The sequence below is a fragment of the Scyliorhinus canicula genome, chromosome 4, assembly GCF_902713615.1.
Source record: "Scyliorhinus canicula chromosome 4, sScyCan1.1, whole genome shotgun sequence".
NCBI classification, from domain to species: domain Eukaryota; kingdom Metazoa; phylum Chordata; class Chondrichthyes; order Carcharhiniformes; family Scyliorhinidae; genus Scyliorhinus; species Scyliorhinus canicula.
Window position 1 is genome coordinate 19,843,706 of NC_052149.1, and position 23,732 is coordinate 19,867,437.

Below are 23,732 nucleotides of genomic sequence, written 5' to 3' on the forward strand. Positions count from 1 at the left end.
TTGCCCCTTAATTGGAAAAAATGAATTGGATACTCAAAATTTATTTTAAAAAAGATATATTGATGACATTTTTTCCTTTGGACCCACGGCGAAGAATCACTGAAACGTCTACACAATGACATCAATAAGTTCCATCATTGGTTGTATTCTTGGACACACTTATCTCCATCAAGGACGGTCACCTCAGCACTTCGCTTTACCGCAAGCCCACGGATAGCCTCACAATGCTCCACTTCTCTCGCCTCCACCCTAAACACATTAAAGAAGCCATCCCCTATGGACAAGCCCTCCATATACACAGGATCTGCTCAGATGAGAAGGAGCATAACAGACATCTACAGACGCTGAAAGATGCCCTCGTATGAACGGGATATCGTGCCCAACTTATTGATCGACAGTTCAAACACGCCACAGCAAAAACCGCACCGACCTCCTCAGAAGACAACACGGGACACAACCGACAGAGTACCCTTTGTCGTCAAGTATTTCCCCGGAGCGGAGAAACTACGACATCTTCTTTGCAGCCTCCAACACGTCATTTATGAAGACGAACATCTTGCCAAGGTCATCCCCACACCCCCACTACTTGCCTTCAAACAACTGCGCAACCTCAAACAAACCATTGTTTGCAGCAACCGCGCAAACTCAAACAAACCATTGTTTGGGCAGCACGGTAGCACAAGTGGATAACACTGTGGCTTCACAGCCCCAGGGTCCCAGGTTCGATTCCCCACTGGGTCATTGTCTGTTGTCTGACACGTTCTCCCCGTGTCTGCATGGGTTTCCTCCGGGTGCTCCGGTTTCTTCCCACAGTCCAAAGACGTGCCCATGATAAATTGCCCTTAGTGACCGAAAAGTTTAGGAGGGGTTATTGGGTTACGTGGATAGGGTGGAAGTGAGGGCTTAACTGGGTCGGTGCAGAATCGATGGGCTGAATGGCCTTCTTCTGCACTGTATGTTCTATGTTCTAATTATCCAGCCTTCAGAACAGAAACCACGACACCATACAACCCTGCCATGGCAATCTCTGCAAGACGTGCCAGATCATTGACCATTACACGTGAGAACACCACCCACCAGGTACGCAGTAAATACTCGTGCGACTCGGCCAACGTTGTCTACCTCATACATACGCTGCAGGAAAGGATGTCCCGAAGCGTGGTACATCGGCGAGACCATGCAGATGCTGCCACAATGGATGAACAGACATTGCACGACAATTGCCAGGCAGGAATGTTCCCTTCCAGTCAGGAACACTTCAGGCCGAAGGGCCTGTTCTGTGCTGTACTGTTCTATGTTCTAGAAGTCAAGGGCATTCAGCCTCTGATCTCTGGGTAAGCGTTCTCCAAGGCAGCCTTCAGGATGCGCGACAACGCAGAATCGCTGAGCAGAAAATTATAGCCAAGTTCCGCACACATGAGTACGGCCTCAACCGGGATCTTGGATTCATGTCGCATTACATTCACCCCCCACCATCTGGCCTGGGCTTGTGAAATCCTACCAACTGTCCTGGTTTGAGACAATTCACACATCTTTAACCTGGGATTATCCCTCTCTCTGGACCTCTAAGGATTTAATTACCTGCAAAGACTCATATTCAAAGTATTGTCTTGCATCTTTGACTTTGTCTCTAAAATGTTTCTGGAACATACCTCGCTATTCACCTGAGGAAGGAGCAGTGCTCCGAAAGCTCGTGTTTGAAACAAACCTGTTGGACTTTAACCTGGTGTTGGAAGACTTCTTACTGTGCTCACACTTTAACTAGAGCAGGGAAAGAGGGGACCCTGCAGATTCTGGAAATCTGCAATAAAAACAGGAAACACTGGTCTTTGTGAGAGAGGGAGGTCCCTGGTCAAAACCAGACTGGGTTAGAGACAGAGCAAGGTCTCCCAGCCAGCATCGACCTCAACTCTTTTCCCCTCCCTCCCTCCCCCCTCTCTCTCTCTATCCCTCCCTCTCTATCCCTCCCTCCCTCTCTATCCCTCCCTCTCTACCCCTCCCTCCCTTTCTCACCCCCTCCCTCCCTCCCTCCCTCCCTTTCTCACCCCCTCCCTTTCTCACCCCCTCCCTCCCTCCCTTCCTCACCCCCTCCCTTCCTCACCCCTCCCTCACCCCCTCCCTCCCTCCCTTTCTCACCCCCTCCCTCCCTTTCTCACCCCCTCCCTCCCTCCCTCCCTCACCCCCTCCCTCCCTCCCTCCCTCCCTTTCTCACCCCCTCCCTCCCTCCCTTTCTCACCCCTCCCTCCCTCCCTTTCTCACCCCTCCCTCCCTTTCTCACCCCTCCCTCCCTCCCTTTCTCACCCCCTCCCTCCCTCCCTTTCTCACCCCCTCCCTTTCTCACCCCCTCCCTCCCTCCCTTTCTCACCCCCTCCCTCCCTACCTTTCTCACCCCCTCCCTCCCTCCCTACCTTTCTCACCCCCTCCCTCCCTCCCTACCTTTCTCACCCCCTCCCTCCCTCCCTTTCTCACCCCCTCCCTCCCTCCCTTTCTCACCCCCTCCCTCCCTCCCTTTCTCACTCCCTCCCTTTCCTCACCCCCTCCCTCCCTTTCTCACCCCCTCCCTCCCTCCCTTTCTCCCCCCTCCCTCCCTCCCTTTCTCCCCCCCTCCCTCCCTCCCTTTCTCCCCCCCTCCCTCCCTCCCTCCCTTTCTCCCCCCCTCCCTCCCTCCCTTTCTCCCCCCCTCCCTCCCTCCCTTTCTCACCCCCTCCCTCCCTCCCTCCCTTTCTCACCCCCTCCCTCCCTCCCTTTCTCACCCCCTCCCTCCCTTTCTCACCCCCTCCCTCCCTTTCTCACCCCCTCCCTCCCTCCCTTTCTCACCCCCTCCCTCCCTCCCTTTCTCACCCCCTCCCTCCCTCCCTTTCTCACCCCCTCCCTCCCTACCTTTCTCACCCCCTCCCTCCCTACCTTTCTCACCCCCTCCCCTCCCTACCTTTCTCACCCCCCTCCCTCCCTACCTTTCTCACCCCCTCCCTCCCTACCTTTCTCACCCCCTCCCTCCCTACCTTTCTCACCCCCTCCCTCCCTACCTTTCTCACCCCCTCCCTCCCTCTCTCTCCTCTCCCCTCTCTCTATCTCCCTCTCCCTCCCCCTCTCTCTATCTCCCTCTCCCTCCCCCTCTCTCTATCTCCCTCTCTCTATCTCCCACTCTCTCTCTACAGATGCTGCCAGACCCGCTGAGCATTTGCAACCCTTTCCTGTCTTTACTTAAAAACCACCTGTACCTCGTTGGTAAACCGCCTTTGGGACGTCCGGCTGTGGTGGAAAGGAGGGTTTATAAATGCCCCTCAAATGTCCTCTGCTTTACCCGGGGTGGGGGTCGCGGAGTTGTCAAATTCTGCAGGTGTGGGACCAAATGCAAACTGGCCGTGAAATCCGGACCATCTCGAGGAGAAATAAAACCTTCTCTCTGCCAACTACTGTCGATCTCAGGGCCTCCTCAATAATTTACTTCTGCACTTCATCAAAGCGATTCGAACTCTAAACTGTTCTTTCAATTACCCCTTCATTCAGTCACCCTGCCAAGTAAGGTTCCTCGCTTTGAGAAGTGGTTTAAAGTACTTGTGAAAGAAAAATAAATAAAATTGATTGATTTCTGGGTGTATTAATGGGCCTGAGAATATTTCTCAATCGCTGGCACAGCGCTGTGGTGGGGTTGTGATTCTGTGTGATTGCAATCACTGCACTGTCCTCGCTGACTGCCAGAGGTGACAAAACCCCTTTCCTGAAATCTTCGGAGCCCAACTGATATTTGACATCTTGACCATTTTGGGAGGGCTATCTGGGGACTTCGCCCAATCAGCCCAGGAACAATAACATCAGCACTTACTTTCTGCAGTTTAAGAAGGGGTTCTGGAGAGGAAAGGTTCTGGAGCGTTCAGTTGGCAGCTACTGTTGTTACAGCGGAAGGTCGGGGTGTCAGAGAAGGCTATTTAAAAAAAACTCTTTTCCAATGCTGAATGTGACAAAAGATGAATTAACTAAAATAGTTAATATCATTTGCACAGTGTGGGCACAGATTATGGGGGGATACCAATTAATCTTCTTGCTAAGTCTCTCCTTGATCATGGTTCGTGATTTGCCCGTCACTCTTTATTTTGATTTTTTTTTGAATAGTTCAATACGATCCTGTCGACACTGAGAAATTCCACTTGTTCCCAAACACCCACCCTCGGACTCCCCGTTTATAAATCGAGAGGAGGACATATCGCAGGTAAACCATCATCAGAATAGCGCCGACACTAAGTGAGTTTGTAAACAGATTTGTTATATACTTAGTCCCTTGATGCGGGTTATTTGCGATCAGGCCCCTGGTCAGAGCACGGAAGCATCAGTGAAATATCCAGTAAGGCTGTTTAAACAAGCTCCCGGGGTTTCTCTAACTCTACTCAAATCGCAATGCTGCATTCATTCACCCTACAAGGAAAAGGACAATGAATGCCTTTGGAGACGATTTGATTCTGAGCGAAGAGTTTGGCACATGTGGACGAACATGAAACGCGCATTGAATCGTTTTATTTATGTATTTTTTAAAAACACATCGAACAGGTTCCAAAACACATCCGGAATGTTTTGACCCAGGACTCGACTCCAACCCGGGATAATTTGCCTATCTATGTTGTTATTGTGTATTGTTACTGTTGTTATTGTGTACTAGTCTGCAGGAGTGGTCACGTTTCACCGAATCTGTTACAAACCCCCGGGTGTTACGAGAGAATTCAGAAATATGCTGCCCATTTGTATATTTTCTGTATCACTTTTGTGGAACTCCAGCGCCGTGTGTACATTTGCAAACCCCCACAACATTGCTTTACAGATACACACACACACACACACACAGAGTCCCTTCCGTGTCAATGGAGAGTGTCCCCTTGCGGCCGGCTGCAGATTTGCAAGTCTGCTGGCGAATGCTGATGACAAAGAGAAGGCCGAATATATTTGCAAATGTAGCAATCGCCAAAGCGGTACATACAGCTAAATATACAGGAGGGGGGACGGGGGCAAAGCTGTGGATGAACTGGCTTTACTTTGGAATAAGTTAGCACCCCTGTTGCGATGTAAATTGACACCCCATTTCTCACAGGAGAGGTATTTGTGCAATTAACATGTATGGCTATAGTACTATAAACACATATATATATATATGTGTGTGTGTTTGAGTATCCCATCGAGCACCAACTGTCTCCTATGTATTACATACATCAACAGATCTAGTTAGTGCCGATGGCTAATAAATAGGTGGCTTCTAATACGTTGTGTCACAATAAACTGACTAGGCATTTAAAATGCGTGGATTTGGGATGTAGAATGTGTAACTTAGCATAAGGCACACTGGGTTTACAATCAACACAATTCGTGTATTTACCACGATTTCTTTCTCACGCGCATCGCTGGCAAATATTTTTTAAAAACATGTAAATTCGCCTTTCCCCCTCGTCCTTTCCAGAAATAAACCCCTCGTGTTTTTTGTTTTGTTTGACCACTCCTATCCCTGGAAATGAAGGACAGAGAAGGAGGTCAGGTTCTTACCTGCGGCTGTGTGGGGCAGCTGTTTAGTGACCAGCAGCAGCCTGTCACACCTCTCTCCGCTTCTAAAGGCATGCTTTAGCGAGTAATTAATAGGGAATAATAGTATCGCCAGAGGTGCTTGACGAAGGCAGAATGTAACACAACACAATCTGCAGAAGTCGCCAATTAATCACCATTCCCCTCCGTGGGTTATCACTTGGATGCTTCTGTTACAGAGCAGCCTGCTTGCTATTTCCATCATTGTTTAAATTCTGCTGAGGAAATTGTTGCGCCGGACAAGACAAAGACAGAAAATAAAGCCACCCCCCTCAGAATGCATCAGGACACAGCACGGTTCTGGAGAAGTCCTTTAAGAGTAGGTCTTCCTTCACCATTATAGCGCTGGGGTATCTCTGAATCAACCGAACTCCCATAAAATTGACATCAGCCCATACCACACAACATCACTGTTTAAAATATGACCATATTGTTGGCAAGACGTTTTTTTTTTAAATATTAAAGATGCATTCGGAAAGTGTCACTTGCACTGAATCTAATCCGACCTAACGAACGATTTCCCTCAGACTGGCGTGATGAGCGCCGGGGATAAAAGACAAGCCGTTGCTTCCCGCAATCATTTCATTTACTCGGAAATATAAAAATAGAAGTTGGGCATTGTGTCGTTGAACGAGCTGTTTGTTTTTCCGCTTTTGCACTGTGATGTTGCTGGTAAGTATACTGGACATTTTCCAGACCCCAGCCTAAATGCATTGATTCACATTATCTCCAGGTTTACAGCCCTGTCATCACAGGGAATCAAGTCATCCGCCTGGACAGCGAAATGTATGTTGCTGTTTATAATCCAAACCAAACCACCCCACCAAAGGCAGACACTAGAACACTCCCGGCGAACGCCGAGGCAAATTATAATGGTAAACAGTGATTATATTTCAACACAGTGTGTTTGTTATTTATTCTATCCGAATTTAGTTAATCAGAAAACACAGATAAACCACAATGTCAATACATTTAGCCCACTACTAATATGCTTGCACCGATACTTCTGATAAGAATTGACTCTCATTGAAAGCACTTGAACTGTTGAAAGGCGCACATTCCTCGTAACACAAAAAAAACTCTATAATCTTTCATTTAATTCACTTGTAGAGACCCGGTCGATGCCCTGCCCCCTCATCTGTAATTTGTAATCAAGAGCACAATTTAGTCATTTCGAAATACTAATTATCTAATCGTCCCAGGGTTTAACAATTGCTGAATGAAATACTTGTCTGCCCAATTAGCTAAGACAATTATTAAAATTCTGAGCCTTAATTATGTCTCAATTTTGTACTGGCAAAATTGTCTTGAATGCAGTAATTAAAATCCTATCTGTACCTCTGCCTTCGGGGCACTGGGATGATTAGAACCTGTCACGGGGTTGCACTCAACCAAGCCAGTGAAGCGTGTTGTGTAACATGACCCTGGATTGTTAAGTCTGTCAACATATTAACCTGAATTCCCTGCAGTCCCCGCCACCGCGATTGGTAGATGAAAAGCAGGATGAGACAGAACGCGTTAAAGCCAATTTTTCAGATACCAATCCATTTAATTCTAGCGGAAGTTTTTTTTTTTGCAAAGCACATTTGATTGCAGCTAGCCCGGCTCAAAAACCCTCCTGCTCAACCCCTAATGATTATACCGCGACACACAATCTGCTTGGGGAGTGTGGATGAAATAAATATAACCATTTGTAATAAGGCGGCGATTTTAAGCAGTTCGCGGGCGCAGCAGACTTTTAACCAGGATAGTTTCTAGAGCGTAAAAAAACTGCAAAGAGACTTGAAATAAAAAGTCTAATCGACCACAGGTCTGAGAGAGAGCTGAAGTGAATCTAGGCAGCTGACTTGGAGAGCTGACTTGGTGATGGTGAATGGACCATGGTTCAAGGTGAATTGGGGATGTAATCAGCAATGTGAATTATTCAAGGAGTTTCACCCTGGAATGGAACGCGTTCAGAAGATGGGTTAATAAAGGGGGGAGAAGTGTTTATTATCCGTGGAGATTTAAGGAGGGTTGGGTAAACGCCGTCCACTTCCACGCCTTTACATTTACCAGGAGTGAATAGATTTGTAAATGTTGAAGTAAACCGATAAACCAATCAATGTTTTCACCCCTGATGGTTTGCCATAGCCTGTAAATAATTGATGGCTGTTTAGAAACGCTGTAAGGAGGCCCCCTCCCCTTCTGGAGCCTTGTGAATGGCCTTGCTCACAAGTCTGTGGGCACAAAAAAAACTGAAGTGCAAATCTGTGCCCTGACTTGTTCATGCTGGCTGTCAGCATATTATCCTCTTGTCAGCACCGATTGACTGGCCAGGTTCACCTCTGTGTACAACCTCTCACAGCTCATTGACAGACCAGTGACCCACCCGAACCTGATAATGGAACCCGATCGATTTTTCTGGGCTCAAGGACTTGGGAACTGACCGGCCAGACTTGGTGTCGATCTCCAGTAACACTTGGATTACAATCTGTTCTGCCGCTCATAAAACCTAATGCACTTCCACACAATTCCCTGGAATCAAACGAATAACCACATTGGCCATTTCTACTTCACATATGGCGAGCAAGTGGGCTGTGAGGAACCTGCTGGAGTGTATTACCCAGAGAAACACACAATGTGAAGGGTTGACATTTACACAATGTCCATTTTTAAAAAAAATAGTAAATAAGAGACATTTTTCTGGGAATAGTTAGGATCTGTGCTTGCTGAATCAAATCGCATGTCCATTATTGTCATTCCCAGAGTGGGATTTGCGGACACTGATAGTGCTTCGATTACCGAGAGCCATTCTCTCCCTATCTACACCTGTCAACTTAACCTGGTACGCTTCTTTCGTTATTACGCATTAAATTGAATTATTTTTCAAATAAAGTGAAGGGATGGTGACATCTAACACTTAAAATCTTGTGCAACGCTTGAAAAAATAAAATCAATTCACTCAAATGAAGTGAATGAATATTTCCAGAACCTTAAAAATCTAACCTAAATGTACATTTTGCAAAAAGGTGTCCAGACGTTTTAGCCCCCTGTCACCTTTAGGGGATTTCTTAGATATACAGTAAGTTCCCCGAGGAGTAATGTCATTGTTTACAGACTTGAGTTTTTTTCTATAGTGGGCTACAAGGCTGGAATCTCAGCCAGATGGTTAGTGTAGTCATCGCTGAGAGAGATACATCTCTTTAGAGACTTCCTTTCTTCCGTGTCTCGGTAACCATGCTGCCTTTAATACAATTTCGTCATGGTATTTAAATCACATTACATGTTCTTTTATTTAGTTTCCATGTGTTGTTGTCTGGTCACCAATACTTCTCTCCCCCCTCATCTGGGCTCCGGTCCTGCTGTCATGTCCTCATACACTCCATACAACTAATGAAGCGACCAAACAACGCGATCACTCTCAGTGAAAGGAATCCTGTGTCACTTAATTAACACTTACTTCCGTTCCTCACCAAGCAAGTTAATATCCAGGCAGGCTTCAACGCAAACATCACTTGACACATTGTTCAGGCAGGCTGTTGTCCAAACCGACTTGTTTCCCCGTTTGTGTAGCAATCAAAACCATTTCTCCTATTGAGCCCTTTTGGAAACAAGAAACCGGTCAACATTTTCCAGTGCCGTGGTTATTGGACCCCCCCCCCCCCCCCCCCCCCCACCCAAACCCCCCAACCCCCAACATAAACTTGCTCATTTCACAAAACAGGAACATTAACACACCGTGCAAAATAAAAACCCGGGGGTCAGGCGTGGATCCTCTCCTCGTCGACACTGAGATCATCACACAGCAATAAGGCAGACTCCAATTCGAAGTAATAATAATCTTTATTGTCACAAGTAGGCTTACATTAACACTGCAATGAAGTTACTGTGAAAAGCCCCTAGTCGCCACATTCCCACGCCTGTTTGAGAATTCAGAATGTCCAAATTACTTAGCACGTATTTAGGACATGTGGGAGGAAACCGGAGCACCCGGAGGAAACCCACGCAGACACGGGGAGAACGTGCAGACTCTGCACAGACAGTGACCCAAGCCAGGAATCGAACCTGGGACCCTGATGCTGTGAAGCAACAGTGCTAACCACTGTGCTCACTCTCTCTGCCCTATTTTCCTGGTCTGGATCCACATGGAAGGGAAGGTACCCCTGACTTCAGCCAACTGGGTGACGACAGCGATATATTGACCCTGCTCCCTCAAACTGTGCCCCCAAAACCAATCATTGAACACAAACATGTTGGTATAAATGCTGTCTTTCAACTCCGACCTTTCTGATTTTTGGCCTCTTCAGTACTCCAACCAAGCTCAACCAAAGTTCAAAAACAATCTCTACCCTGTACCCTTGTCACCTTGCAACCCTCAAGCCCACATGGCGCGGCGAGTTTAGTTAACTGACTGCCCAACCATCTATTTGACGCTGTTTTATCATTGTTTAGTGTTTCTAAAGATTTTCCACTAGTTGAGGTGACCTTTACATAACATCCAGAACTTTTCACACCTATTAAAAATAACTGGCAGTAGTTGACTAAATCTACTCCCTTCTTTTGTTTATGTATTTACATTGTGTATTTATGCCAGAAGTGCCGAGTGGATGATCCGTCTTGGTCTCCTCCAGGATCACAGATGTGAGTCTTCAGGCAATTCGATTCACTCCACATGATATCAGGAAGTGGCTGAAGGCACTGGATATCATTGATCAGAAACTGAACTGGACGCACTAGCCATATTAATACTGTGACTACCAGGGCAGATCAAAGGATAGGAATCTTACAGCGAGTATCTCCCCTCCCGACACCACCCCCCATTCCCCCCCCCCCTCCCCCTCCCCGCCTCCGAAAGACTGTCCACTATCTACAAGGCACAAGTCAGGAGTGTAATGGAATACTCTCCACTTGCCTGGATGAGTGCAGATCCAAAAACACTCAAGAAGCTCACCACCATCCAGGACAAAGTAGCCCATTTGATTGCTCCCCCTTCCACAAACATTCAAACCCTCCACCACCGATGAACAGTGGCAGCCATGTGTACCATCTACAAGGTGCACTGCAGTAACTCACCAAGGTTCCTCAGACAACACCTTCCAAACCCACAACCACTACCACCTAGAAAGAAAGCAAATACCTGGGAATCCCCCCACCTGGAGGCTCCCCTCCAAGTCACTCACCACCCTGACTTGGAAATATATCGTCGCTCCTTCACTGTCGCTGGGGCAACATCCTGGAACTCCATCCCAAACAGCACAGTGGGTGTACCTACACCTCAAGGACTGCAGCAGTTCAAGAAGGCTCAGCACCATCTCCTGAAGGGCAACTAGGAATGGGCAATAATTGCTGGTCGAACCATCGATGCCCACATCCCGTAAATGAATAATTTATTTAAAATGGGTGTGTCTGTTTCTTGTGGGCCGATATTGTCCTGGTGGTTGACCATTTTCTTGCTCTTCCCATAACTGACCAGTGATATTTTCTCCACCTTGATTGCATTTTGCAAGGTTACGGTACATAAAATGTCCTGTCCTCAGATCCAGAGTGACCTTGAATAGATGCAATTAAACTATTACTTTTAAATGCAGATGTTTGTGACTGGTTCCTAATTGAAAACTCAGAGGACAATTAGAATGTTGGTTCCTGCCCTCTGGGTTAGTCAACACGCATTACAGCTGTCATTAGTACTAGATTAGGTGTGAGACAGAGTGTCATTCTAAAGAGTTTTCCAACATGAAAATAGTAACACTAGGACGTGCTATCAAAAATAAAATTACAAGCAGGTTATCACTAACTTCCAGCAGCTGTTGAATTTATTTTGTATACTAAATGTAAATATCCAGAATAGGGGCACCAAATTGCGGAAATGCTACAATAATTTAGAAGTTCAAGCAAAGAGACCCTAATACATAGCAAAACTTTATTAATTCAACTTCAGATAAAGGCCATACAGACACATTGAGAAATGGCTACAAAGGTCCATTATTTTCTCATTTACTTTCTGCAACAGTAGCACAGTGGTTAGCACGATGGCTTCACAGCGCCAGTGACCCAGGTTCAATTCCCGGGTTGGGTGACTGTCTGTGGCAGTCTGCACGTTCTCCCCGTGGCTTCGTGGGTTTCCTCCGGGTGCTCCGGTTTCCTCCCCCAAGTCCCGAAAGGCATGCTGTTAGGTGAACTGGACATTCTGAATTCTCCCTCTGTGTCCCCGAATGTGGCGACTAGGGGATTTTCACAGTAACTTCATTGCAGTGTTAAACCTACTTGTGGCAATGAAGATTATTATTATTGCAAAGAGTTTTCTGTATATAATGTGTTTGACCAAATTGCTGGCAACACCTCATGTGCATGCCTTTTCAAAAGGCGTTCAAAAGGCATCTTGACAAACACATGGATAGGATGGGTATAAAGGGATACGGCACAAGGAAGTACTGAGGGTTTTGGCCCAGATTGGTATCATGACCGGTACAGGCTTGGAGGGCCGAAGGGCCTATTCCTTTGCTGTATTGTTTTGTTCCTTTCCTTTCAATTTCATTCCTACATCAATCAGAAGCTTATTTTTTCTATAAATCGCGAGAGTTAAAGACAAGGAGAAAATGGATGAGAGCTTTCCACTTAACTATTTGTTTTGTCTCTTTCCCAATTGAGGCGTCAGTGTGGGATCCAGTTTTTGGTGCTGAAGTGAAGACATTACAAACAGAAAACTCAAGAATGCACCTTCCACCTGAGCAAATGGCCCAAAGACCTTGAACACTGCCAGCTGAACAAACCTCTTTCATTCTGAAATGATCAACATTGGCACATGTGTTGATGGAAAAGCAATAGCATGCTGCCCTTGCAAACTACCATCCCATCGCCTTTCCTCTCCAAAGCCCTTGAACTTGTTGTCACTTTCCAAATTTGTTCCCATCTTTTCTGTTGCACCATGTTTGAATCCCTCCAATCAGGTCTCTGCTGCTGTAACAGTATTGAAACGACTCTTATCCAAATCACAAATGACATCTTGGCTGACTGTCTCTCCTCATGAGGAGGCAGTCCTGGAACTCGGGGAGAGAGACTGTGAGGTTATTATCATAGGGAGGGACAAGGTATTGGAGGCATTGGCAAACTTAAGAGTAGAGGAATCTCCAGGTCTGGACGAATTGTGTCCCAGGTTGCTGTGGGAGGCGAGGGAGGAGATTTTTAATTCTTCTCTGACCACGGGAGAATGAATGAAATGAAATGAAAATCGCTTATTGTCATGAGTAGGCTTTAATGAAGTTACTGTGAAAAGCCCCTAGTCACCACATTCCGGTGCCTGTTCGGAGAGGCTGGTACGGGAATTGAACCATGCTGCTGGCCTGCCTTGGTCTGCTTTAAAAGCCAGCTCTTTAGCCCAGTGTGCTAAACCAGTTTGTTTGCCAGCGATGGTCAACTGGTGTCTCCAAACTAAAGGGTAGCACGGTACCAAACTTATGGGCAGCACGGTAGCATGGTAGCATGGTGGTTAGCATAAATGCTTCACAGCTCCAGGGTCCCAGGTTCGGTTCCCGGCTGGGTCACTGTCTGTGCGGAGTCTGCACGTCCTCCCCGTGTGTGCGTGGGTTTCCTCCGGGTGCTCCGGTTTCCTCCCACAGTCCAAAGATGTGCGGGTTAGGTGGATTGGCCATGCTAAATTGCCCGTAGTGTCCTAAAAAGTAAGGTTAGGGGGGGTTGTTGGGTTACGGGTATAGGGTGGATACGTGGGTTTGAGTAGGGTGATCATTGCTCGGCACAACATCGAGGGCCGAAGGGCCTGTTCTATGCTGTACTGTTCTATGTTCTATGGGTGCCACACTGAGCCCAACCATTTCCCTTACCCACATCCAGTAGGAGGCGCTGATTGTTCCCTGCCTGTTACTGGCCTGGTTGCGATCAGTTAAGTCAGCGTAGACCAAACTGGGCCATTTGTCTCATTTAATGCACAAATGGAAGCCATTTACTCCAGGTTTATTGGTGCATAAAGCTCATCATTCCTGCAGGGTTGCCCTTGCCTTATTGATGTCTTAGTCATGCTGGGTTGAAAGGGTTGCCATTTATGATGAGAGTATACCGTATGGGAAGCCATTGCCTCAGTAGGGCAACTGACTCCGCTAGCAAGGTTGGCTTATCAAATGTAAATGGAATTCCTGTAGCTCCCTTTGAAATTGGTCTGAACGGTCCCAAATCATCTGTTAATAGCTCCATAGGCATAACAAGGTGTGACATTCCAGAAACTGAGAGAAGAACTCTTTTGTTACAGAGAAAAAGTCCAGTTTAAATATGTTTTATAAAGCAATAAGGATGGACTGGAGAACCGCAAATGTGATCCCACTATTTAAGAAAAGCTGTAGGATAAGCCAGGATACAGGCCGGGTGATCAACAGTGAGGCTGAGAGTCTTGGGTTACAGGAAGATACAGACGGGATGGTCAAATGGGCAGAAAAGTGGCTGATGGGATTTCATCCTAAAAAGTGTGAGGTGTTACACTTTGGAAGGAGCAATTTGACAAGGAATGGCACCAGACTGGGAAGTTCTGAGGAACCAAGAGACCTTAACGTGTTTGTAAATAGATCTCTGAAGGCAGAAGGGCAGGTTGATAGGGTGGGGCTACACTTGCTTTTATCAATCATGGCAGAGATTACAAAAGCAAGGAAGTCATGTTGGAGTTATGCAGAACGTTAGTGAGGCTACAGCTAGAGAACTATGTGCAATTCTGGTTGCCACATTATAGGAAGGATGTGATTGCACTGGAGGGGGTGCAGAGGTGATTCACCAGGATGTTGGTGGGATGGAACATTTTAGTTATGAAGAGAGGTTGGATTGTTTTCGCTGGAGCAGAGAGGACTGAGGGGTAACCTGATCAAGGTGCACAAGATTATGAGGAGCACGGACTGGGTGGATAGGGAACAACTGTACCCCTTAGCTGAAGGGTTGGTTACGAGGGGACGCAAACTTAATGTGAGGGGCAGGAGGTTCAGGGGAGTTTTGAGCAAAAACCTTTTTATCGAGAGGGTGGTGACGGTCAGGAACGCACTGCCTGGGAGGGTGGTAGAAGCAGGTTGCCCCACATCCTTTTAAAAAGTACCTTTTATTTTTACAGGAACAGACCCTTCGGCCCTCCAAGCCTGTACCTATACCAAACTTGGCCAAAACCCTCAGCACTTCCTTGTGCCGTATCCCTACCCATCCTCTCCATGTATTTGTCAAGATGTTTTTTGAACGCCGTTAATGTATCTGCTTCCACAACCTCCCCTCGCAACGTGTTCCAGGCACTCACTACCCTCTGTGTTAAAAAGCCTGCCTCGCTTATCTCCTCTAAACCTTTCCCCATGGACCTTAACCCTATGCCTCCTGAAGACTGACCCCTCCACCCTGGGAAAGAGTGCCTGCCCATCCACTCTATCCATGCCCCTCATAATCTTGTAGACAACTATTTCTGTCGTTCTAATGAAAAGAGTCTATTCAGCCTCTCCGCATAGCTAACACCCTCCAAACCAGGCAACATCCTGGTAAACCTCCTCGGCACTCACTCCAAAGCCTCCTAGCGCAGTGGGCTAGACAGCTGGTTTGGGATGCAGAACAAGGCCAGCAGTGGGTGTTCAATTCCCGTACCAGCTGGGAATTTTGAATTCTTCCTCAGTGTACCCGAACAGTCGCCGGAATGGGTCGACTCAGGACTTTTTACATTAACTTCATTGCAGTGTTAACGTAAGCCTACTTGTGACAATAAAGATTATTTATTTTTTTATTTTATTTTATCCTTCTGGTAGTGTGGCGCCCAGAATTGTGCACAATATTCCAAGTGTGGCTTTTTCCCAGGGTAGAGGGGTCAATTACTAGGGGGCATAGGTTTAAGGTGCGAGGGGCAAGGTTTAGAGGAGGATGTACGAGGCAAGTTTTTTACAGCTGGTTTGGGTAGTGGGTAGTGGGTGCCTGGAACTTGCTGCCGGAGGAGGTGCAGGGACGATATTGACGTGTAAGGGGCATTTTGACAAATACATGAATAGGATGGGAATAGAGGGATATGAACCCCGGAAGTGTAGAAGATTTTGGTTCAGACGGGCAGCATGGTCGGCACAGGCTTGGAGGGCCGAAGGGCCTGTTCCTGTGCTGTACCTTTCTTTGTTCTTTGTACCAAGGTTCTAAACAACTGTAACATGACTTGCCAGTTTTTATACTCGATGCCCCGTCCAATGAAGGCAAGCATTCCGTATGCTTTCTTGACTACCTTGTCCACTTGTGTTGCAACTTTCAAAGATCTGTGGACCTGCACGCCCAGATCTTTCTGACATTCTGGATGAGAACGTGGCACGTCTTAACATTTGAGACCATGGGCCAAGTGCTGGCAATAAGATTGGCAGATCAGGTGCCTTTCCTGCGGCGGTGCAGACTCGATGGGCCGAAGGGTCTTTTCTGCACTGTATTATTCTGTGATCCTTCTCGAACTGTCCCCAGCCTTTGTTATGGTTGACCACTCTATCTTCTACTAATGCCTCTATACTGTTGCCAGCTGGGTGGAATTACACTCATCCCCTACCAGTCTTAGATATCCCATCATAGTCAGAGTATCATTTGCAACGGCTTCTCTGCCTGTTCCTACACTGTATCCACTGGCACCATCCAAGGATCTTCCTCGGCCCCCCCCTCCTATTCCGCACCTACATGCTGCCCCTTAGTGACATCATCCAAAAACACAGCATTAATTTTTACCTGGACACCGACAATGCCCAGCTCTACCTCACCACCACCTCTCTCTACTCATGCACGATTGCTGAATTATCAGCCTGCTTATCCAACATCCAGCCAATATCCCAGATGATACAAATTTCCTGCAATTAGTTACTGGGCAGACTGGAGTGATGGGTTTCAACCTTTACTCCATATTTTGTTCTCCAGCTGCAAACTTCATCCCTCTTCCTGGTAACGTTCTGAGACTAAAACAGTCTGTTCTGGGAGAGGCGGTGGTGCAGTGATATTATCCCTGGGCCCAGGGTCATGCTCTGGGGACCTGGGTTTAAATCCCACCAGGGCAGATAGTGAAATTTGATTTGAATAAATATCATGAATTAACAGCCTAGCGATGACCATGAAACCATAGTCAATTGTTATAAAAACCCTCATGGTTCACTTACGGAAGGAAATCTGCCACCCTTACCTCATGTAGCCTACATGTGATTCCAGATCACAGTGTTACAGAGTGTCATTTTGGTGTTTGTTGAGTGTTCTGAGCATGTGCGGGTTTTGGCAAGTGTTTTCAGTCTGCAAGAGGGTGACCTGGAAGCAAGATCTGTTTTACTAGAGTTCCTGGTAAGAAAATCAAGATGGAGGTGGAGACGGGAATCTACATCCGTAATTGGTGAAGAAACCTACAAGTCGACATGGAACTCGAACCAAGCACCAGCCATTACTCCAACAGAGATTAATCTTTGGACCTACACCAGAGAGAGTTGCTCGGAGCGCTGGAAGTCCATATTGAGTATAATGGCCAAGAAGCAAAGGGACACCTCCGAGTGGTCAATGGCAAGGGGCTGAGTTTTCTAGGGCGGGACTGGCTCAGCAATGGGGTGAGATCAGGCGCACAAGGGTGACCATGGATGTTGTCAAGTATCTGGACATGTTCGGGCAGCATGGTGGCGCAATGGTTAGCATAGCTGCCTCACGGCCCCGAGGTCCCAGGTTTGATCTCGGCCCCGGGTCACTGTCCGTGTGGAGTTTGCACATTCTCACTGTATTTGCATGGGTTTCACCCCCACAACCCAAAGATGTGCAGGTTAGGTGGATTGGCCATGCTAAATTGCCCCTTAATTGGAAATAAAAATAATTGGTTACTCTAAAAAAATTTTTTTAAGTATCTGGACATGTTCAAGGAAAATCTGGGTACTTTGTGTGGTAATACTGTTGTATGTAGATCCTTAGGCTACTCCTCACTCTTTCAAGCCCAGGACAGTGCCCTATGCCATGAGAAGGAAAGTGCAGGAGGAGTTGGAACTGCTGCAAAGGCTTGGAGTCATTGAGCTTATTCAGTTTTCTCATTGGGCAGCTCCAATTGTTCCTGTCCTTAAGTATGATGGTAAGGTGTGTATATGTGGTGACTACAAGCTCACCATTAACCAGCTTTCCAAGTTAGATGCTTAGCCATTATCTTGGGTGGAAGATTTGTTTGCAACTCTTGTGGGAGACAAGACTTTCTCAAAATTTGACATGAACCAGGTATATCAACAACTCTTGCTAGAGGAGGATTCAAAGCAGTACCTGATCATCAATACACATAAAGGGTTGTTCAATGATAATGGTTTGTTTTTTGGCATATACCCCAGTATGGTGATCTTTCAAAGAACGATGGCCAACCTGTTGCAAGATATTCTCGGGGCACAGTTTACGTAATCTTAATTATAGGGAAACCTGAGAGGAGTACGATAGGACAGTGGTTAGCTGTGCTTTGCAGCGCCAGGGTCCCAGGTTCGATTCCCGGCTTGTGTCACTGTCTGTGTAGAGTTTGCACGTTCTCCCGGTGTCTGTGTGGGTTGCCTCCGGGTGCTCCGATTTCCTCCCACAGGTCCCCAAAAATGTGCTGTTAGGTAATTTTGGACATTCTGAATTCTCCCTCAGTGTACCCAAACAGGCGCTGGAATATGACGACTAGGGGCTTTTCACAGTAACTTCATTGCAGTGTTAATGTAAGCCTACTTGTGACAATAAAGATTATTATTGTAAAGTTTGAAAAAGGTTTTCAGAGACGGAGCTGTGAGTGAAGAGGATTAAGTGCATTCTCTGAGCACAAAATGTGGAGTGTCTCGGCCACAGAATAACCGCCAAGGTTTCTCTCCAATGGAGGGGGCAATTCAAGCTATTGAGGAAGCTCCGGAGCCCAGGAATGTTAGAGCTCAGCTCGCTTTTGGACTTGGCAATCTATTCTGGAAAGGTTTTGTCAGACCTGTTCACAGTGTTGGCTCCCCTGTACCTACCTCTGCACAAATAACCCAAATGGAAGTGGTTGCAAAAGGGGCTGAAATGCTGCTGCAATTGGCTAAACAACTGGTCCATTGTGATCCAGACAGGGAACTTATCTGGTCACGCAATGCTTCTGTGCGGGGGGGGGGGGGGGGGGGGGGGGGGGGGGGGGTACTTCCTCATTTAATTGAGGACGGGTCCTAAAACCCATTAGTTTTGTATCGAGGATGCTGACAAAGGCTGAAAAGTGATCTTCACAGTTGGACAACAAGGGCCTGGCTATCATTTCCGCGGTGAACAGATTCGATCTATGGTCCGTTCACCATATGCAGCATATGTACTGATTACGGGCAGCCTGGTGGCGCAGTGGGTTAGCCCTGCAGCCTCACGGCGCCGAGGTCCCAGGTTCGATCCCGGCTCTGGGTCACTGTCCGTGTGGAGTTTGCACATTCTCCCCGTGTTTGCGTGGGTTTCGCCCCCACAACCCAAAGATGTGCAGGGTAGGTGGATTGAATACGCTAAATTGCCCCTTAATTGGAAAAAAATGAATTGGTTACACAAAATTTATAAAAATAAATAAATAAATAAAATATGTTCCGATTACAAGCCATCGATGAGTCTTTTAAAAGTCGGAACGTATTCCACCCCATGGGCTCAGCAAGAACGCAGGGCTGGGCACTGACAGCGTATCAGTACAGCATCATGTACAGGGCTGGGCACTGACAGTGTATCAGTACAGCATCATGTACAGGGCTGGCACTGACAGCGTATCAGTACAGCATTGTGTACAGGGCTGGCACTGACAGTGTATCAGTACAGCATCATGTACAGGGCTGGGCACTTACACTGACAGTGTATCAGAACAGCATCATATACAGGGCTGGGCACTTACACTGACAGCGTATCAGTACAGCACCATGTACAGGGCTGGGCACTAACAGCGTATCAGTACAGCATTGTGTACAGGGCTGGGCACTGACAGCGTATCAGTACAGCATTGTGTACAGGGCTGGGCACTTACACTGACAGCGTATCAGTACAGCACCATGTACAGGGCTGGGCACTAACAGCGTATCAGTACAGCATTGTGTACAGGGCTGGGCACTGACAGCGTATCAGTACAGCATTGTGTACAGGGCTGGGCACTTACACTGACAGCGTATCAGTACAGCATTGTGTACAGGGCCAAGCACTTACAGCGTATCAGTACAGCATTGTGTACAGGGCTAGGGCACTTACACTGACAGCGTATCAGTACAGCATCGTGTACAGGGCTGGGCACTGACAGTGTATCAGTACAGCATTGTGTACAGGGCTGGCACTGACAGTGTATCAGTACAGTATCATGTACAGGGCTGGGCACTTACACTGACAGCGTATCAGTACAGCATCATGTACAGGGCTGGCACTGACAGCGTATCAGTACAGCATCATGTACAGGGCTGGGCACGTACACTGACAGCGTATCAGTACAGCATCGTGTACAGGGCTGGGCACTGACAGTGTATCAGTACAGCATCATGTACAGGGCTGGCACTGACAGTGTATCAGTACAGCATCATGAACAGGGCTGGCACTGACAGTGTATCAGTACAGCATTGTGTACAGGGCTGGCACTGACAGTGTATCAGTACAGTATCATGTACAGGGCTGGGCACTTACACTGACAGCGTATCAGTACAGCATCATGTACAGGGCTGGCACTGACAGCGTATCAGTACAGCATCATGTACAGGGCTGGTCACTTACACTGACAGTGTATCAGTACAGCATTGTGTACAGGGCTGGGCACTTACACTGACAGCGTATCAGTACAGCATCATGTACAGGGCTGGGCACGTAGACTGACAGCGTATCAGTACAGCATTGTGTACAGGGCTGGGCACTGACAGCGTATCAGTACACCATTGTGTACAAGGATGGGCATTTACACTGACAGTGTATCAGTACAGCATTGTGTACAGGGCCAGGCACTTACAGCGTATCAGTACAGCATTGTGTACAGGGCTGGGCACTTACACTGACAGCGTATCAGTACAGCATTGTGTACAGGGCTAGGGCACTTACACTGACAGCGTATCAGTACAGCATTGTGTACAGGGCTAGGGCACTTACACTGACAGCGTATCAGTACAGCATCGTGTACAGGGCTGGGCACTGACAGTGTATCAGTACAGCATTGTGTACAGGGCTGGCACTGACAGTGTATCAGTACAGTATCATGTACAGGGCTGGGCACTTACACTGACAGCGTATCAGTACAGCATCATGTACAGGGCTGGCACTGACAGCGTATCAGTACAGCATCATGTACAGGGCTGGTCACTTACACTGACAGTGTATCAGTACAGCATTGTGTACAGGGCTGGGCACTGACAGCGTATCAGTACAGCATTGTGTACAGGGCTGGGCATTTACACTGACAGTGTATCAGTACAGCATCATGTACAGGGCTGGCACTGACAGTGTATCAGTACAGCATTGTGTACAGGGCTGGGCACTTACACTGACAGCGTATCAGTACAGCATCATGTACAGGGCTGGGCACGTACACTGACAGCGTATCAGTACAGCATTGTGTACAGGGCCAGACACTGACAGTGTATCAGTACAGCATTGTGTACAGGGCTGGGGCACTTACACTGACAGCGTATCAGTACAGCATCATGTACAGGGCTGGGCACGTAGACTGACAGCGTATCAGTACAGCATTGTGTACAGGGCTGGGCACTGACAGCGTATCAGTACACCATTGTGTACAAGGATGGGCATTTACACTGACAGTGTATCAGTACAGCATTGTGTACAGGGCCAGGCACTTACAGCGTATCAGTACAGCATTGTGTACAGGGCTGGGCACTTACACTGACAGCGTATCAGTACAGCATTGTGTACAGGGCCAGGCACTTACAGCGTATCAGTACAGCATTGTGTACAGGGCTAGGGCACTTACACTGACAGCGTATCAGTACAGCATCATGTACAGGGCTGGCACTGACAGTGTATCAGTACAGCATTGTGTACAGGGCTGGGCACTTACACTGACAGCGTATCAGTACAGCATCATGTACAGGGCTGGGCACGTACACTGACAGCGTATCAGTACAGCATTGTGTACAGGGCCAGACACTGACAGTGTATCAGTACAGCATTGTGTACAGGGCTGGGGCACTTACACTGACAGCGTATCAGTACAGCATCATGTACAGGGCTGGGCACGTAGACTGACAGCGTATCAGTACAGCATTGTGTACAGGGCTGGGCACTGACAGCGTATCAGTACACCATTGTGTACAAGGATGGGCATTTACACTGACAGTGTATCAGTACAGCATTGTGTACAGGGCCAGGCACTTACAGCGTATCAGTACAGCATTGTGTACAGGGCTGGGCACTTACACTGACAGCGTATCAGTACAGCATTGTGTACAGGGCCAGGCACTTACAGCGTATCAGTACAGCATTGTGTACAGGGCTAGGGCACTTACACTGACAGCGTATCAGTACAGCATCGTGTACAGGGCTGGGCACTGACAGTGTATCAGTACAGCATTGTGTACAGGGCTGGCACTGACAGTGTATCAGTACAGTATCATGTACAGGGCTGGGCACTTACACTGACAGCGTATCAGTACAGCATCATGTACAGGGCTGGCACTGACAGCGTATCAGTACAGCATCATGTACAGGGCTGGTCACTTACACTGACAGTGTATCAGTACAGCATTGTGTACAGGGCTGGGCACTGACAGCGTATCAGTACAGCATTGTGTACAGGGCTGGGCATTTACACTGACAGTGTATCAGTACAGCATCATGTACAGGGCTGGCACTGACAGTGTATCAGTACAGCATTGTGTACAGGGCTGGGCACTTACACTGACAGCGTATCAGTACAGCATCATGTACAGGGCTGGGCACGTACACTGACAGCGTATCAGTACAGCATTGTGTACAGGGCTGGGCACTGACAGTGTATCAGTACAGCATTGTGTACAAGGATGGGCATTTACACTGACAGTGTATCAGTACAGCATCATGTACAGGGCAGGGAAGGATAATGCCAATGCAGATACATTGCCAATGCAGATGCGATGCATAGTCTCCCTTGAGCAGATTCGCCATTCAAGATATTGAGTCCTGAGACAATTTCCTTACTACAGATTAAGTAGTGGACAGAGATCTTATTCTGTCACGTATTAAAATATATCTGATGCCAGGATGGCCAACTATCACAGAAAGAGTGATGCATAGGGACGAGTTAAGCGTGCAGGATGGTGCAAACTGTGGGGGTCAAGAACGATCGTTCCACTCCTGATCATTTGAAAGTCATGGATGAAATTCATGAGGATTATCCAGGTGCTTCTAGAAGAAATGTCTAGCCAGGTCATATGTTTGTTGGCCTAATCTGTATCTGGACTTGTAGAAGAAGGGAAAATCCCGTTTGGCATGTTTGATAAACCAGAAGATGGCGCCACTCGCACCATTTCGTTTCTGATGTGGCCTGAAAGGCCATGGTTCAGACTACATGTGGACATTGCAGGACCTTTCATGAACCATATGTATTTAGTTGTCGTAGATGCGCATTCAAAATGGTTGGAAGTACCTATCAAGAGTAATATTATAGCTCCTGTGACAATTGAGAAGCTACCTCAAACTCTTGCAGCTCACGGTCTCCCCGATTCGCTTGTATTGGATAACAGCATTATGTTTACTAGTGAATTATTTCAACAATTCACGCAGAAGAATGGTATACTCCGGCTCTGGGTCACTGTCTGTGTGGAGTTTGCACATTCTCCCCGTGTTTGCGTGAGTTTTGCCCCCACAACCCAAAGATGTGCAGGGTAGGTAGATTGGCCACACTAAATTGCCCCTTAATGGAAAAAATGAATTGGGTACCCTAAATTTATTTTATAAAAGAAGAATGGTAGACACCATGTGCGTGTTGCGCTGTTTCCTCCAGCTGGCAATGGTTTGGCGGAGCGAGCTCTGAATGAGGGATTGAAGAGAATGGTGGGTGATGTTTTGAGTACAAAGCACAATATTTTTATTCCAGTATTGTATCACACCACAATCCACAACTGGGCTCTCTCCAGCAGAATATTTGTTAGGCGGAAGACCAAAATCTCACCTGGATCTGCTTCATGCAGATCTCAGAGAAAAAGTGAGCAGGAGACAAGAGAAGCAGAAGGAGGGACATGGCAACCACACCAAAGAGAGGCAATGGGCGGCACGGT